We start from the raw sequence: 12,407 nt of genomic DNA on the forward strand, positions 1-12,407 counted from the left end.
AAATTGTTCCACAGCTTAGTGGTTTAAAATAACAGGAATAACTTTATTTTTTTCTCATGATTCTGGGGGTTAACTGGGCTCATCTAAGTGGTTCTTACTTGGGGTCTCCATTCAGTGGTAGTCAGATAGTATGTGGGGCTGGATCATCTGCAGACTCACTCCTCACTTGTCCTGAGGTTGATGCTGACTCTTGGCTGCAACATCAGCTGGGCCTGCTGACCAGAACACCTTTGTGTGGTTCTGTGTGAGGTCTTTTCTCTTTCTCATGACATGGTGACTGATTCCAAGAGGGAGTGTCCAACTGGGTCCAGGTATAAACTGTGTTGCCTTTTATAACCAGTCCTCTGAAGTCTCATCACTGTTACTGTAATCATAGACTTGTCCACATTCAAGGATGAGGACACATGTACCCTCTTAGTGGGAGGAGTGACTTCTCAAGGTAATATTGCAAGAATTACATCTGGAATGGGAGGGCTTCTTGTGGTCATTTTGGAAAGTACTGTCACTCACAATCCACCCTTTGGCCACAGCAATTTAAATTCCTTTAATGTGCAAAGTACTCTTATCTCTTCCCTTTTCACCATCTCATATGGCATTTGCTCAAAATCTAGGGTCTTGTCATTGAAATCACATCCAGACGTGGGTGAAATTTCTTAAATGTGGTCCCTTGAATACATCTCCTTGAGTTCCCTCTATCCCAGTTTGAAGAGACATGAACTAAAGAGACAGACTATTTTTCTCCCACACCTCAACATACAGTTGTGGGATAGTTCCTTGAAGGTAAAGCAAGAAAGACAGAACATTCATGAATTTACAGCATGTTTCTGGAGACTGAGTTAGGGCTCAGTCTACCTGCATGGTAGATGTCCATGGCTCTTGGCTCCACTCCCTAGGTTCTGGGATCTGTGCTCAGTATTTTTTTTTTTTTCATTAAGAAAACTGGAGTTTGCAATTGAATAGCCTTCTCAGCTNTTTGAAGAGACATGAACTAAAGAGACAGACTATTTTTCTCCCACACCTCAACATACAGTTGTGGGATAGTTCCTTGAAGGTAAAGCAAGAAAGACAGAACATTCATGAATTTACAGCATGTTTCTGGAGACTGAGTTAGGGCTCAGTCTACCTGCGTGGTAGATGTCCATGGCTCTTGGCTCCACTCCCTAGGTTCTGGGATCTGTGCTCAGTATTTTTTTTTTCATTAAGAAAACTGGAGTTTGCAATTGAATAGCCTTCTCAGCTTGCTTCCAGCCTATAACATAGTAGGGGTTCAAAATCTGATTCTTAGTATTTATCTGTCCTTTTTAGTCCCAGCTGTCAGTGGTTCCATCAGAATAATTCTTTTAGAAACATTGTGTGTTACTCTGTGTTCAAATGTGTAACTTTATTATCCTATTTCTTCAAGCTAAGTCTTTCTCTACCTTGGGGTAGTGTGACACTGTTGTGGGACAATACCCTTAGGATTCTTAAAGGCTCATTATTCAACTGAGAGGATCCACAGGGTATGCCCTGAAGATCCTTAAAAAAAGCTTTTGGTCTGATTTGAGAGGTTCTGTGAGGTACCACATTAGACCTTTCTAAAAATCTGAATAAAGAATTTTACCATCATGCCCTCAGTTTCATTTTTAGACCCTGTTTTTCTGCACCAGATTTCATCTCTGCCCAGAAGCTACTTTTAATTTTAGAATTATTTACTGTCTAGAGAGGCTGGAAATAAAAGTTTTATTTTCCAGCAATCTTGGCTTCTCTATATTTAATAGTTCATTTTTTCCTTAAAAATTAATTTTTTTATAAAGAGGGGAAGGGAAGGAGAAAGAGATAGAAACACTGATGTAAGAGAACATCAATCAGTTGCCCCTCATATGTGCCCACATGCCCTGACCAGGGACCAAACACTCAATGTAGGCATGTGCCCTGATTGGGAATCTAACTGGTGACCTTTGGCTTTGCAAGATGACACCCAACCAAAATGAGTCACACCAGTCAGGTGTGGCTCTTTCTTTGTGTGTTTAGCTTCTTTCTTTAGCTTGTCCTTTGTGCATTTTATCATACACAGTGAGAAGAAGCCATGTGGCAATTTCAGTATTGCCTGAACAAACTAGACCTTTGAGTCCATTAGGTACATTTCCTGTTTTCACATTACCACAGGTTACAGTGGTGTAAAACTTTGCACCTCTACGTAACAGGTACACTCTCTTTTTCTACCTCCAGTGACATTCCCCTTAGTTTGCCTGAGCCCTCGGTGACAGCCTCCTTGAGGCCTTCTAGATTTCCACTAAGGCTTTCATGGAGGTTCTTTAGTTTTTCACTCAGTCTCTCAATGTTCTCCTCCTTTTCTGTTCACAACCTCACCTCAAGGACAATACTCATGGCTTAGAATTTTGTCACAAGGTGCCAGAATGTTTCTTAACTGTCTTAATGTTGTGGAAAAGTATCCCTTCAAGCCATAGTACCTTTAAACAAGAATCCACTCATTAGTGCCTCTATGGTTCTAGGATAGACTGGGTTCAGTTAGGTAGGTCTTACTTGAGCTCAGTCCTGTGGTAGCAGTCAGATGGTGGCTGGGTCTGGGCCTTCAGCTCAGGCTATTTTTGCGGCTATGTGGCAAAATGCAATTTGACACAATAGCTGTAGCAGAATAATTTAAATTTTAAGCCCTATGCAGGAACCCTCAATGGTTCATTACAGCAGAAAAAAAAGAGAGCGAGAGAACTTATTGAAGGTATATTGTGTAAATTATAGTATGGAATGTAAAGAAAACCACACTTAGAAAACGTGAACAAAAGTCAGTAGAGGGGAATAACAGGGTTGCACTGGATGAAGGATGAAAGAGGAGAAGGACGTAATCATCCAAAGAATAGAATCTGCTTTGGCTCTTATCCTGAAATATGGAGGTGATGGGAGAATGGCCTACCTTGGGAGGGCTTGATGTGTATTAGTAACTTCAAAGTTTCCTGTGTTTGATTTTGCTGTTCCTTTTGTAGTAATATCCTCTGCATCACCTTGGACTGTTAAAACCTACTCATCCTTAAAGAGGCAGTTCAAATGCCAATATTCCCTAATGCTTTTCTGTGTTCATCAGTTAGAATCGATTTCTTTCTCTTTTAATTCATAGTGCATTGTGTCCTTCTCATGAAGCTTACTGCGCAACGTTTAGCATGAAAGTACATGTTAACTTCCTTTATCAACTAACCAGGTATAAGTTCCTCGAGGGCAAAGGTGTTGGCTTAGTTTTCTTTACCTTCCTAAACTATTTCAAAGTCACAGGTACTCAGCGTATCTGCTGAATGGATAAGGCTGAGTACCAAGTTAGAAATTCTAAAAATAGCTTAGTGCTAAGTTCTACACAAACATTTTTTTTCATTGCTTGAAAAACCCATATAGATTATTTTCTTGCCTTAATGTGTAATTAATTAAAAGTTTTCAGAAGATCAGACATAGGTGGAAGCTTTTTTAAAATTTAAAAATACTTGGTTTGAGATTAATGATTGATACTACCTCAGAATATTGACTGAGATAAAATAGAAAAAGCTTTCTAGATAATTAGTGTTCCTGATCTATAACTTTAAACAATGGCTTAAAGTGACTTTTGTTTTTATTATTAGGTAAGTGCATTCAGTGGAATGCAAATAGGTTTGCTATTAGATCAAATAAATTTATTCTTTATGTGGATGTGTTTGTAATTTTTAGATTAATTAAGTTATTATGGTTGAGAATCTCTATTTTTACTTTTATGCTGCTATTTTAATGCTCAGTCAAGACAGAAAAATGAACATGTGCAAAATCAAATTTCAACAAAATAAAATTTTATGTACAAGGGAAGCTTATAAATTTGAAAATAAACTTTAATAGTATAGTTTCAAGAATCATACACTTGAAATCTATATAATTTCACTAACCAATGTCATCTCATAGGGTGTGGTAGCTAGCCTTGAAGATGACCCTCAAAGACCCTCACATTTAATATCCAAGACCTTGTTGTGTAGTCCCCTCTCATATTGTGCCAGGTTTTGGTTGAGTGACCAATATTGTATAGTGGAAGTGATGGCATGTGACATCCAAGGCTAGGTCTAAGAGACAATGCCTCTTCTGCATTGCTCTTTTGAACCAGTCCCTCTGGGGGAAAGCTCCTTAAATGTCTTTATGACATTTAAGCTCCTTATGACATTTAAGGAGCTTTTTAGAAAGTTTCACATTAAAAGGATTGATGTGCCTTGGCCGGTATGGCTCAGTGGATTGAGTGTGAACCTGTGAACCAAAAGGTTGCTGGTTTGATTCCTGGTCAGGGCATATGCCTCGGTTTTGGGCCAGGCCCCCAATAGGGGGTGTAAGAGAGGCAACCACACATTGATGTTTCTCTCCATCTCTTTCTCCTTCCCTCCCCCTCTCTCTAAAAATAAATAAATAAAATCTTAAAGAAAAATAAAAGGATTGATCCCTCTTGCCATAAGAGTATGTGACAACTTGTCCATCATAGTGTGCCATCTTGGAAGTAGATGTTCCAGTCATAGTCAGACTTTAAGATGATTGCAACTCTGGAACCTCAGTTGTGACCTTGTGTGAGATTTTCAGCCATGGAAACCTTAAGGCAATAAATTATTATTTTTGTATTATGCTATTAAATTTGGGGGGTAATTTGTTATACAGCAATGGATAATGAGTCAAAAGAGATGTTTGTTAAACTTATAATGTGAAAATATAGGGCAAATAACTGAGATGAGACTGAGGACACAGATTTCTTTAACTCAGTAACTGTAAGGCTCAAAGCTCACAGTGCAGATATTTTTCTAGTAAGTAGTTAGTTCTCAAGAACTAAGTAGAAAATGTGTTGGACATAGATTTGGCAAAGAAATTATTGTTTTTTATTCTATGATGAATTGAAGATGGGGACCATACTGTACATATGTTCAGCTGTGACAGCTGAAGTTGTTTTTCTATTAGAGACTTTTGCAACAGGTTCTACAAATATACATTAAATATATATATATATATATAGATAGATAGATAGATAGATAAAACAAAGTCAATTTGTAGATAAAAATATTTCAATAAAATTACCATTTTATTATTTTTGAAAGTTCTGCATCATAGCAAATGATGCATGGGTTTTGCGACATTGCTGGATGAATCTCCATATGGGGAGCTGCCTGCACACACATGGTGATGCATGCATCACCACATACTCACTAATGAAGTAAGGTAAAGAAATGGAAAAGCTTTTCATTCCCTCAACATGCAGCTGGTGTGTGATGCCAGATGTAAAACCATTGATGTTCTTGCCAGGTTCTCAGGCTCATGTCATGATTTATTTAAACTCCAACAATCAAGAATACATTGATTTAAAAAATAATCCTTTGAGACTGACTAGTAGGTGAATAGAAATATATTTTTAAAAATATACCTTTGTCTGTATATTAAATATGAAATTCTTATTTACATCTCTCCTGATGCCTCTATAGGTTATTATAGTTTTCCTCTGAAGAAGAGTTAATGACTCTATATTATAATCCCTCAACTCCTACAGAATTACTTTATAATGAGGCACATAAATACACTTGAGCTCTAATTGAAAAAAAATCTATGTTATTCTGAAACTAATGTTACAGATGCCTATCCAAAATGGGTAGCAAATGACATGACTTCTTTTAATAGTCCCAAGCATTTCCTTTGATACTTTATAATTTATGACATTAGAATTGATTGTGATGGAGACCAAGCTGCAAGCTTTCTTCTAGAGGGTTATCACCATCTGCAGTATCAGAACATAGAAGCATTACGAGGTTTGGAGATGTTTTTCCCTTCAGAGGAAATTTTTATATGGCAGTAGAAACTATAGGGGTCATTTTGGGTGTCTTGTTACTATCAGGGGCAGTTCTGATCTAGAACTGTTGGAAAAGGGAACTAACTTTGATCGAGCTTTTCATGTGCCAGGCATTCTGGTATCTTACTTGAGTCTCAAAAAAAACCTTGTGTTTCAGTAGCACAGCTTCCCTTTTTCTCACCATAGATCTGTAGTGGACATGTTCTTTTCTCAAATTGTGGCAAAATTTACATAACATAAAATATATCATCTTAACCATTTTTAAAGGGTGCAGTTCAGTTAATTTAATGGCATTAAGTATATTCACATTGTTGTGCAACCAGCACCACTCTCCATCTCCAGAATGCCAGAGCAGGTATTTACAATCTTGTAACAGTTATCCTTTGTATTTTATAGACATGTGTGGGGGTGACTTTCCTCGCAAGTCCCCCCGAGTGCTATGGATGAGAGTAAATATGACCGAGACATGATGTGATCTGCTTAGGGAGAAGTGGCCATTTTCCCGGAGGAAAAAGGCCGTGAACAGTGGCCAGTTTCTCAGGGGGAAAAAAGCCTTGAGCGCTCTCCTCTAGGGCCTTTTATTGGGCTCTAATACACAGTAATACAGGTGGCAAGGATCAAACAGTAGATAACATTTCAATGAAATCTGAGGGCATACCATGAGTCAGAGTCTGTCAGGAACAGAGTTTTAGGGTTTCCTGCTCGAACCCTTAACATATGAATGAAAACGCTTTTAGCAGAGCAGATTTCACAGGTTTATCAGGGAATCTTTGTGATGCCAGATTTTCCCCCAGGACATACACACCCTAGCAAGGCAAGGAACTGCACCTCTCCCCATCAGGTATTCAGGCTTAAGGGGATTAGAGCCAGGAAGCGCTTCTCCCAGAGAACATGGGGACTCGGGCTATCTCAAAGCGGGGGGTGGGGGGGGTGGGCAAGAGTCCATTGCTTCCTCTTTGTTGCAGCCCCCCAAGTCCTTTCATGAAGGCTTCCCATGTGATTGAGTCTGGCTTAGGTTGCCCCCCACTGTGAGAGGTCTTATCCATCATTGACTTCCAACCAAGCTTTGGGGACAGGGAGAGGAAACTGAGGCAGCATTTGCTACCAGAGACAAGCTTTGTCTCCTGTGGCTCACCTTCCAAAGGTCGTCCCTCACCCTTAGCCACAAAGGGTCCAGATATAATTCCTAGAACCAGGCAGAGCAGTTTACAACAGATTTGGAATCTTAAGTGCACATGTGTTAAATAAGGCCAATGGTCACACAGTGGTAGGACTGGGGTTAGGCCCAGGTTGTCTTATTCAAGAAGCTGCATGTTTAACCCTTATCCTACACTGCCTCTATTATGTGAATGTGGACATAAGACCTTTATGGAGCTCTTTCTAAATTAGTCATTTAAAATAAACTCTTCAAGAAAGGAGTGAGGGGAGAGTGGGGCAAATGGAGGCTAGGGGTGTTACTCTTGTGAGCTCCCTCCATGTGGAAAAGTCTTCTACCAAAATCATCCTTCTAGTCCAAAGGGTCTTTTGGAAGGGAAACAGAAAAAATGTAAACTTCCCTCCAGGAAAGTTTCTATTATAAAATCTTTCTGCAGGAAAATTTTCAATTAAAAATACACAAGTTTATGATAACTGTGATGTGGGGGACATATTTCTGGAGCTGAGCAATGCCTAACTGGCATAGCCATATGTAGCAACTCTGCCTCCTACCATGCTGTTATGGGCTGAATTGTGTACACCCACAAAACATTTTGAAAGCCCAACTTCCAGCACCTCAGAATATAACTATATTTGGAGATAAGGTTTTTTAAAGAGCTGATTAAGATAAAATGAAGCCTTTAGAGTGGGCTGTAACACAACATGACTAGTGCCCTCATAAGTGCAGGAAGCAACAGCACATGTGGCAGGCACAGAGGGACAACCATGTGAAGAAGTAGCAAGAGGGTCACCTACTGAAGAGAGTGGCCTCAGAAGAAATCAACCCTACTGGTACCTTAATCTTGGACTTCCAGCTTCTGGAATTGTGAGAAAAAAAAATTCTGTTTACCCAGTCTGTGTTCTTTTGTTAGGGCAGCCCATCATTTAAAACTTAATAGATTAAAGCAGGGTGTGAATGTGCTATGATGGGAATTGTGGGGCAGGGAAGTTAGAGACACTTATTTATCATGATGGAGAACTCTCAGCATCTTAAAAGCTTGATGCTTCTAGTTCTATACCCTCCACTCTTCACCTAGTACCATACTACCTCTCCTTTGTAGCATCAATTTACATTATAATTATATATTTATTTGTGCAATTGTTTTAATAACTTTTTTCACTGTGCTCTGTGCTACATGAGAAGATACTTTCCTTCTTTCCTAATAGTGAATGGCATATAATAAGTGATAAATAAATAATTGTTGAGAGAATGAATGAAGGAATGGGTGCATCTCTGAACTTGTGAATGTTTTCAATCAGACTATTACTTGATTAGCAATGATACATATATTGACAGATCCAAGATGGCAGCAGAGTATGTGGAAGCCACATTAATCTTCTCAAAGGCCAAACTGGAATTACAACTAAACTGTAGAAAAGTCATTTTGAATAACCAAATGAACAGTAGCTTGAGAGAAGCTTTATAACCAGGATTCATGGAAGGAAAGAAATTGCTACAACGAAACTGGTAGGAAGTATGGAGTTGTGAGAGGGCTGGCTGGGCTTCCACAAGTAACAGCTGAAATTTTGGAGGGATATTCTAGTGGCCAGGGGGTTCCCCTGAGAAGTGGGGAGTCTTAATCCCAACCTGAGCTCCCTAGCCTAGAGTACCAGAACTGGAAAAAGAGACCAAGTAATGTCTGGCTGTGAAAGCAGCATGGTTTCTGTCCACAAGGGAGAAATGGCTAGAGACACAGAGAGCCTCTTATAGGGCCAACACACAAATTTCATTTGTAGCCATTTATCCTGGGCTCCAGCAGAGGGAGGGAAGGGTGATCTAGAGCCACATGGGGAGAGTCTGGGGTTGGTGGCTCTGGGGAGAAAACTGAAGGTACAGTCATCAGGTCCCCTGTGCTGGATCATTTCCCATATTCCAGAGGCCATTTTTCTTGGGCAGAGCACTCTTCTCCACAGGCCTGAGGGGAAGCAATAGCCCACCCATAGGAATCCCTCTCACCCCACCTTGTGGAGCTTAAGCTGGGCTGCTGAGGAATACAGCTGGAGGCTATTTCATTAATTAAGCCTAATGTAAAGCCTGCAGGCAAAGGTGGGTCTCTGGGAGCTCTGAGACTTTATCTGACCTTTCCCTGGGCCTTTACTGGGTGCACAATTTGTTTTTTTTATCACACACCTAAGCCCAGCAAAGGGGGCCACATGCTGTGGCTGCTGATAGCTCCAAACGAGTTGCCTAGGGCCAGTTCTAGGTAGCATTAGGCATCATCATACACCGGAGTCTTTGCAGATCTAACTAATACATAGAAACTAACACAAGGAGGCAGGCAAAATGGGAAGGCAAAGAAACAGGCCCCAATTGAAAGAATAAGAGAATTCTCCAGAAGAACTAATTGAAAGGGAGGCAAGTAATTTATAAGATACAGAGCTTAGAGGGTTGATTATAAGAATACTCAGCAGCATGAAAAAAAAAAGACATAAAAACTACAAAAAAGGACTAGTCAGAAATAGAGAATGCAATATCTGATATATCTGGAAGCAATAAGCAGTTGGTCAGATGAAGCAGAAGATTGTATCAATGATGTAAAAGACAAGATAGAAAAAAATACTGAAGCAGAGCAGCAAAGATAAAAAAGAATTAAAATAAAATGAGAGTTTTAAGAAACTTTAGGACAACATGACATATAATAATATCTGGATCTTGAGACTGCCAGAAGGAAAAGAAAGTGAGCAAGGGATTGAGAACCTGTTTGAAGAAATAATGACAGAAAACTTTCCTAATCTGGTGAAGGGAAAAGACACACAAGTCCAGGAGTCCCAAACAAGTTGAACCGAAAGAGGCTTACACTGAGACATGTAATTAAAATGTCAAGGTTTAAAGACAAGGAGAGAATCTTATAAACTGCAAGAGGATAGCAGTTACCTACAAGAGAGCTCTCATTAGACTGTCATCATCTGATTGCTCAGGAGAAACATTTCAGACCAGAAGGTTTGGCATGAAATATTCAAGGTGATGAAAAGCAAGAACCTACAATAGAGGCTATTTTACCCAGCCACCCTATCATTTAAAATTGAAAGGGAAATAAATAGCTTACTAGATAAGAAAAGGCTAAAAGAGTTTGTTACCATCAAGCCAGTATTGCAACAAATATTAAATGTCTTACTTTAAGAAGAAGAAGAAAAAGAGAGGAAAATAATTAAAAAATGAAATAGGAAAAATGTGTATCTATCAATAATCACTTCAAATGTAAATGGCTTAAGTGGTCCAATCAAAAGACACAGGGTAGGTGAATGGATAAGAAAACAAGACCCATATATATATAGTTGTCTCCAAGAGACCCTCCTGAGAATGAAAGATACACACAGACTGAAAGTAAAGGGACGGAAAAAGATATTTTATGCAAATTGGAAGGGAAAAAACTAGAATAGCAATACTTTTATTTGACAAAACCAACTTTGAAACCATTGCTGTTGTAAGAGACAAAGAAGAACACTACATAATGATAATGATAAGGGAACAATCCAACAAGAGAATAAAACCCTAGTAAACATGCATGTAACATAGGAACACCTAAGAAGCAAATCTTGATGGATATAAATGGGGAGATTGACAGAAATACAGTCATAATAGGGGATTTTAACACTTCATTGACATCATTGATAGATCTTCCATACAGAAAATCAACATGGGGACAGTGGCCTTAAAGGACATATCAGATCAAATGGATTTCAGAGACATGTACAGAGCATTTCACCCCAAAACAGCAAAATATACATTCTTTTCAAGTGCACCTGAAGCATTTTCTAGGATAGACCATATTAGGACACAAAACAAGTTTCAATAAATTTAAGGTGATTGAAATCATATCAAGCATATTCTCTGACAAAAGTGCTATGAAACTAAAGAGCAATCACAAAAAGAAAACTGAAAAGTACACAAAGACATGGAAGCTAAATAACATGCTACTGAACGATTAATTGGTCAAAATGAGATCAAGGAAATGAGAACTCAACAACACAAAGTCTGTTGTACACAAGGAAAGCAATCCTAAGAGGGAAATTCATAGCATTACAGGCATGTCTCAAGAAACAAGAAAAAGCTCAAATTAACAATCTAACTTTACACCTAAAGGAACTTGAAAAAGAACAAAGCCAAAAATGAGTAGAAGGAAAGATATAATAAAGATCAGAGCAGAAATAAACAAAATAGAGTAAAAAAATGATATAAAAGGTAAATGAATCCAAGAGATGGTTCTTTGAAAAGATAAACAAGAAAGACAAACCTTTAACCATACTCAATAAGAGGGGAAAAAAAGTGGACCCAAATAAATAAAATCAGAAACTAAAGAGGACACATCAACTGATACTAAAGAAATACAAATGACTGTAAGAAAATATAAACAACTATATGCCAACAAAATGGACAACCTGGACAAGTGGATAAATTCCTAGAAACATATAATCTTCCAAAACTAAAGCAGGAAGAATCAGATAATTTGAATGGACACATTACACCTGGTGAAATTGAAGCAGTAATCAGAAAACTCCCAACAAACAAAAGCTCTGGACGGGCTGGCTTCACAGGTGATTTTTATCAAACATTCTGAGAAGAACTAACACATCTTTAAAAAATTCAAGATGCAAGAAGACTCCTCAGCTCATTTTATGAGGCCATCATTATTCTGATTCCAAAATCAGATGAAGACACTACAAGAAAAGAAAATTATAAGACAATAATCCTGATGAACATAGATGCTAAAATACTCAATAAAATATTAACAAACCAAATACAGCAACACATCAAAAAATCATACACCACGATGAAGTTGGATTTATTCTTGGTTGCAAGCTTGGTAAAATATTCATAAATCAATAAATGTGATTCACCACATAAACAAAATGAAGGGTGAAAACCACATGATCATATCAATAGATGCAAAAAAATTGATAAAATCCAGCACCAATTTATGATTAAAAAAAACTCGCAGCAAATTGGGAATAGAGGGAACACACCTAAACATAATAAAGGCCATATATGACAAATCACTTCCAGCATCATACTCAATGGGCAAAAACTGCAAGTGTTCCTCTTAAGATAGGGAATAAGACAAGAATGTCCTATTTCGCCTCTCTTACTCAACATAGTACTGGAAATACTAGCCACAGCAGTCAGACAAGAAGAAGAAATAAAAGAAATCCAAATTGGAAAGGAAGAAGTGAACTCTCTTTATTTGCAGATGACATGATACTGCACATACACAATCCTAAAGATTTCACCAAGAAAATACTAGAACTGATAGGCAAATTCAGTAAAGTACAAGATACAAAATAAATATCCAGATATCAGTTGCATTTTTGTGCCAGTGTTGAACTATCACAAAAGGGAATTAGGAAAAAACAATCTCATTCACAGTTACTTCAAAAAAGAATAAAATACCCATGG

The sequence above is a fragment of the Sturnira hondurensis genome, unplaced genomic scaffold (assembly GCF_014824575.4).
Source record: "Sturnira hondurensis isolate 20B ecotype Veracruz unplaced genomic scaffold, ASM1482457v3 Scaffold0021354, whole genome shotgun sequence".
In the NCBI taxonomy this organism is placed as follows: Eukaryota; Metazoa; Chordata; class Mammalia; order Chiroptera; family Phyllostomidae; genus Sturnira; species Sturnira hondurensis.